This window comes from Ovis canadensis, chromosome 3 (assembly GCF_042477335.2).
Source record: "Ovis canadensis isolate MfBH-ARS-UI-01 breed Bighorn chromosome 3, ARS-UI_OviCan_v2, whole genome shotgun sequence".
NCBI lineage: Eukaryota > Metazoa > Chordata > Mammalia > Artiodactyla > Bovidae > Ovis > Ovis canadensis.
This window is the reverse complement of record NC_091247.1, coordinates 132,631,925-132,638,429: the sequence shown is the minus strand read 5'-3', so window position 1 is coordinate 132,638,429 and position 6,505 is coordinate 132,631,925. Positions and strand designations below refer to the sequence as shown.

Below are 6,505 nucleotides of genomic sequence, written 5' to 3'. Positions count from 1 at the left end.
TTCATAGATTGATGGCTGCAGCTTACTTCTGATTGGCCAGTTGTGGTGCTGGACAATGTCATACCTTTAAATAGCAACCAATGATTTGGGGTTATTACAAATATCCCTTATTATGCTGAGCATTTCCATCAGATTGTAGAAAAATATTTCAAATTACTGTTTTTATAATAATTAAGTAATCTTCTTGATTAAAAACACAGTATTTATTTATTTATTTATTTATTTATTGCTAGAAAAAACGCACAGTTTTATTATTTCAAGTACAGAGGGCAGGTCTTCGCAAAACCAGGGGCAAAGTTCTGACAGCAGGGAGGAGGCCCTACTTGCCAGCGATGAGCGGGTTCCTCAGGACCACGATAACAGAGTCCCCGCGCAGGAACATCTTGGAGATGTAGCGGTCCTTGTTGACTGGCTTGGACTTCTTGCCCTTGCCGCTCTTGGGGACTCCGTCCACATTTCCTTCACATTCTCCAGCACCATGTTGCAGTGCCTGTCGAAGGCCTTCACGCGGCCCAGGAGCTTCTTGTTGTTATGGCAGTTGATGAGCACTTGAGTGTTGTTTTTGACTGACTGCGTGAGCACGGAGAGCGGCCCCATGTTAAACTCCTCCTCCTCCCGCTTCTGCAGCTCCTCTGGGGTCATCTCACTCTTGGACTTGTTGAGGAGACTCATGATGATGACGGTGACGGCGTTTTCAAGCCACTCAAGACACAGTCTTTAAATGCTAACTTGCAGTGCCTCTAACGCTGGCTCGGTGAGAGACTGGGCACACTAGAATTTCCTCCATTGTGATTGTCATGTATTTGGCTCCTTATGACTTCAAAGGTATATAGGCAGATTGTCATTTTAGTAGATGGTTGTTAATTATTAGCTGTCTGCCTTCAATTCCCCATTTCTCAGTGAAGCCTAATACCCTTTGGGAAAAATTCATGCACCTTCCCTCACATTGGGAGGCCTGAGAATCATGATCAGGGCCTTCTCTTTTTCTTTCCTCTCTGGTCTATAGAGCAAGCCTGTGAGCTGAGCTTGTGATCAGGCAATAAAAAGACAAACATCTGAAGGATTTAAACTGAAATTCTTGGCCAGGTTCTGAGGATGTCTACAAACTGCCCTTATGTTTTCTCTATAACTATGTCTTCAGCTAAACTTCTTACATAATCTTCCAGCCTAACAAGTTCAAAGTCCTTATTTTCTCTCATAGATATTCATTTCTATTTCTATGTTTTGTCTGTACTCACTACTGCTGGATTTCTACTTAATACATGTCCTTTTTTTCCCCCTCCATCCATATATATTCTTATACAATTTATACTCCTTTTATTTTCCTTTTAACTTTCAAAAATTTCTCCCTGATTTCTCAACTCCATGAAAATATCTTGTGTCTTTGACCTTCTATAGAATTTATATTCGTAGCTTTGGGTGCTAGATTACACTGATTAGTGCCTTTGGGCACTATATAACACGTGGTTTTGTAACATCTGAGTCCATGTTTCTCAATGAATTTATAAACTCCATAAAGACAAAGGTCTCTTTCAGCAACCAAGATATTATGGCATATAAAAAAATAACTGTTCAAATATTTTTATCAAATAGAATATTACCATATGTTTTTGGTCATTTCTGAAAATCTGAGAGAGGTATTTTATGTCCCTAGTATTTATAGTTTAATGACTTTTGTATGTTTAATGTGTGAAATATTTCTGGCCCAGAACAGACTAAGATGCCAAAAACTGTCTGAACTTCGTATAAAAATACATTTAAACCAAAGTCTATGTGTCATAATTTCTAAACCTAAAAATGTACAAATATCTAACTCAACTCATGAACGTAGTTCATTTTATGGGAAAGAAGACAATATCATTACTCAAAATGAAAGTTAAGATTATTCTGTAAGTCTTCTGATTTTATAGCTAGTCTTTGGATGTGTATATATACACATGCCATGACAATTACAATTCAAGCAGTCTAACAAATATTTCTTAAGCATTTGCACTGTGAAAGCCTCTGTGAAAAGTGCCAGAATAAGATACAATTGCTACATGGAGAAGTTCACAGTACGTCAGAAAACTATCTCACAAAGATATAGTTAAACATAAGAAGTACAATACGAGATGTATGCATAGAGTGCTATGATTACATAGACCAGAGTATACTGTGTAGATGCTACATTTAATTGAACCCACCTCTTAACATATACTTACAACCATCTATTAATGTGCATTTTGACCATTATGCCCTGAACAGAAGATACTAATAGTGTTAGAAAGTCAGTAGTATAGTAACAAGTACACAAAATTGAGATTCATAATACCTGGATTTGAGTATCAACTTTACTACCTATTGTGTGACCTTGAGAAAGTTACAAAGTAATTTATGTCACTTGTCATATCATTTTTTAAAAAAGTAGTAATATTTATTCAAGTTATCATAATAAAATATTGGTTATAATTTTAAAATAATATTAACTGCAGCTTGTTTCTTGCTATTTAATTCTGGTTGGGATGAAGTAAGGGAAATATTGTGCTTGTTTACTGGGTTTTCTTCCTTTAAATGATCTTATTACATTCACTCCCCTCCCCAACTACATACCCCATGTCTAACTCTTAAAAATGAGAGTCATAGAAAAAGAAACCCTCTTGTACTTTTGGTGGGTATGTAAATTGATACAGCCACTATAGAAGACAGTATGGAGATTCCTTTAAAAACTAGGAATAAAACCACCATATGACCTAGCAATCCCACTACTAGGCACATACGATGAGAAACCAAAATTGTAAAATACACGTGTACCCCAGTGTTCACTGCAGCATTATTTACAATAGCTAGAACATGGAAGCAACCTGGATGTACATTGACAGATGAATGGATAAAGAAGCTGCGGTACATATATACAATGGAATATTACTCAGCCATAAAAAAGAATGCATTTCAGTCAGTTCTAATGAGGCGGATGAACCTAGAGCCTATTATACAGAGTGAAGTGAGTCAGAAAGAGGAAAACGAACTTAGCATATATTGCATAATCCACACATATGGAATCTAGAGAGTACTGATAAAATTATTTGCAGGCCAGCATTTTTAGTAATATCAAATCTAACATCTTGAAGTGAGACTACTAACATAGATAGCTCCTGCTTTTATTCCCCAAAGAGTAGCCTTACTCTGATGGAGATGGTATAGAAGAAATGCGACAGGAACAGCTTAGAAGTGAGACTAATGTTCTTGACCATAAAGGGTGTTAACCTATCTCTAAGGAATTTAAATGATGTTATTTGAACTACTATGAGCAAGCAAGTGAAAATGGGTAACTATATGCAGCAAAGAATAGATTCCATAGGAATATCATATTTGAATCCATTATTAATCTTACTTATCCCAGATAGAAAGGCTCAGATAGTGAAATTCTTACATTTCAGAATAAGGGGTTGAAGATTATAAGTGAGAACATTGGAGACCTTGACATCATTTTTGTTTGCTTACTACTCTTTCCAGACTGGGCCACTGGAGAAGGGAATGGCAAACCACTTCAGTACTCTTGCCTTGAGAACCCCATGGACAGTATGAAAAGGCAAAAAAAAAAAAAAAATAGGACACAGAAAGATGAATCCCTCAGGTCGGTGTGTGCCCAATATGCTGCTGGAGATCAGCGGAGACATACTGCAGAAAGAATGAAGAGATGGAGCCAAAGCAAAAACAACACTCAGTTCTGGATGTGACTCGTGATGGAAGCAAGGTCTGATGCTGTAAGAACAATATTGCATAGAAACCTGGAATGTTAGGTCCATGAATCAAGGCAAATTGGAAGTGGCAAACAAAAGTTGGCAAGAGTGAATGCCAAAATTTTAGGAATCAGCAAATTAAAATGGACTGGAATAGGTGAATTTAACTCAGATGACCATTATATCTACTACAGTGGGCAGGAATCCCTTGGAAGAAATGGAGTAGCCATCATAGTCAACAAAAAAGTCCTAAATACAGTACTTGGATGCAATTTCAAAAACGATAGGATGATCTCTGTTAATTTCCAAGGCAAACTTTTCAATATCACGGTAATCCAAGTCTATGCCCCGACCCGTAATGCTGAAGAAGCTGAAGTAGAACAGTTCTATGAAGACCTACAAGACCTTCTAGAACTAACAAACAAAAAAGATGTCCTTTTCATTATAGGGGTCTGGAATGCAAAAGTAGGAAGTCAAGAAACACCTGGAGTAACAGGCAAATTTGGCCTTGGAGTATGGAATGAAGCAGGACAAAGGCTGATAGAGTTTTGCCAAGAGAATGCACTAGTCATAGCAAACACCCTCTTCTAACAACACAAGAGAAGACTCTACACATGGACATCACCAGATGGTCAACACCAAAATCAGATTAATTATATTCTTTGCAGCCAAAGATGGAGAAGCTCTATACAGTCAACTAAAACAAGACCAGGAGCTGACTGTTGCTCAGATCATGAGCTCCTTATTGCCAAGTTCAGACTTAAATTGAAGAAAGTAGGGAAAACCACTAGACCATTCAGGGATGGCCTAAATCAAATCCCTTACAATTATACAGTGGAAGTGAGAAACAGATTTAAAGGACTAGATTTGATAGAGGGACTGATGAACTATGGAATGAGGTTCATGGCATTGTACAGGAGACAGGGATCAAGACCATCCCCAAGAAAAAGAAATTTAAAAAGCAAAATGGTTGTGTGAGGAGGCCTTACAAACAGCTGTGAAATGAAGAAAAGCAAAAAGCAATGGAGAAAAGGAAAGATATACCCATTTGAATGCAGTGTTCAAAAGAATAGCAAGGAGAGATAAGAAAGCCTTCCTCAGTGATCAGTGCAAAGAAACAGAGGAAAACAATAGAATGGGAAAGACTAGAGATTCTTCAAGAAAATTAGAGATACCAAGAGAACATTCATGCAAAGATGGGCTCAATAAAGGACAGATTGTATGGACCTAACAGAAGCAGAAGATATTAAGAAGAGGTGGCTAGAATACACAGAAGAACTGTACAAAAAGATCTTCAAGACCAAGATAATCACGATGATGTGATCACTCACCTAGAGCCGGACATCCTGGAATGTGAAGTCAAGTGGGCCTTAGAAAACATCACTATGAACAAAGCTAGTGGAGGTGATGGAATTGAGCTATTTCAAGTCCTAAAAGATGATGCTGTGAAAGTGTTGCACTCAATATGCCAGCAAATTTGGAAAACTCAGCAGTGGTCACAGAAATGGAAAAGGTCAGTTTTCATTCCAATCCCTAAGAAAAGTAATGCCAAAGAATGCTCAAACTACCACAAAATTGTACTCATCTCACATGCTAGTAAAGTAATGTTCAAAATTCTCCAAGCCAGGCTTCATCAATACTTGAACTATCAACTCCCAGATGTTCAAGCTGGATTTAGAAAAGGCAGAGGAACCAGAGATCAGATTGCCAACATTTGCTGGATCATTGAAAAAGAAAGAGAGTTCCAGAGAAACATATATTTCTGCTTTTTTGACTATGCCAAAGCTTTTAACTGTGTGGATCACAACAAACTGTGGGAAATTCTGAAAGAGATGGGAATACCACACCACCTGACCTGCCTCTTGAGAAATCTGTATGCAGGTCAGGAAGCAACAGTTAGAACTGGACATGGAACAACAGACTGGTTCCAAATAGGAAAAGGAGTATGTCAAGGCTGTATATTGTCACCCTGCTTATTTAACTTCTATGCAGAGTACATCATGAGAAATGCTGGGCTAGATGAAGCACAAGCTGGAATCAAGATTGCCAGGAGAAATATCAATAACCTCAGATATGCAGATGATACCACCCTTATGGCAGAAAGTGAAGAAGAACTAAAGAGCCTCTTGATGAAAATGAAAGACGAGAATGAAAAAGTTGGTTAAGCTCAACATTCAGAAAACTAAGATCATGACATTCGGTCCCATCACTTCATGGCAAATAGATGGAGAAACAGCACAAACAGTGGCAGACTTTACTTTTGGGGGCTCCAAAATCACTGCAGATGGTGACTGCAGCCATGAAATTAAAAGATGCTTACTCCTTGGAAGAAAAGTTATGACTATCCTAGACAGCATATTAAAAAGTCAAGACATTACTTTGCCAACAAAGGTCCATCTAGTCAAGGCTATGGTTTTTCCAGTAGTCATGTATAGATGTAAGAATTGTACTATAAAGAAAGCTGAGTGCTGAAGAATTGATGCTTTTGAACTGTGGTGTTGGTGAAGACTCTTGAGAGTCCCTTGGACTACAAGGAGATCCAACCAGTCCCTCCTAAAGGAATTCACTCTCAAATATTCATTGGGAGTACTGATGTTGCAGTTGAAACTCCAGTACTTTGGCCACCTGATATGAAGAACTGACTCATTTGAAAAGACCCTGATGCTGGGAAAGATTGAAGGTGGGAGGAAAAGGGGACAACAGAGGATGAGATGCCTGGATGGCATGATCGACTCAATGGACATGAGTTTAAATAAACTCCAGGAGTTGGTGATGCTAGAAGGCCT

The 6,505-nt window shown here is 38.2% G+C and overlaps 1 pseudogene; it reads right to left on the bottom strand.

The window, feature by feature from the left end:
- Positions 1-232: 232 nt before the first annotated feature.
- On the bottom strand, positions 233-698 carry LOC138438168 (small nuclear ribonucleoprotein Sm D2 pseudogene; annotated as a pseudogene).
- Positions 699-6,505: the final 5,807 nt, after the last annotated feature.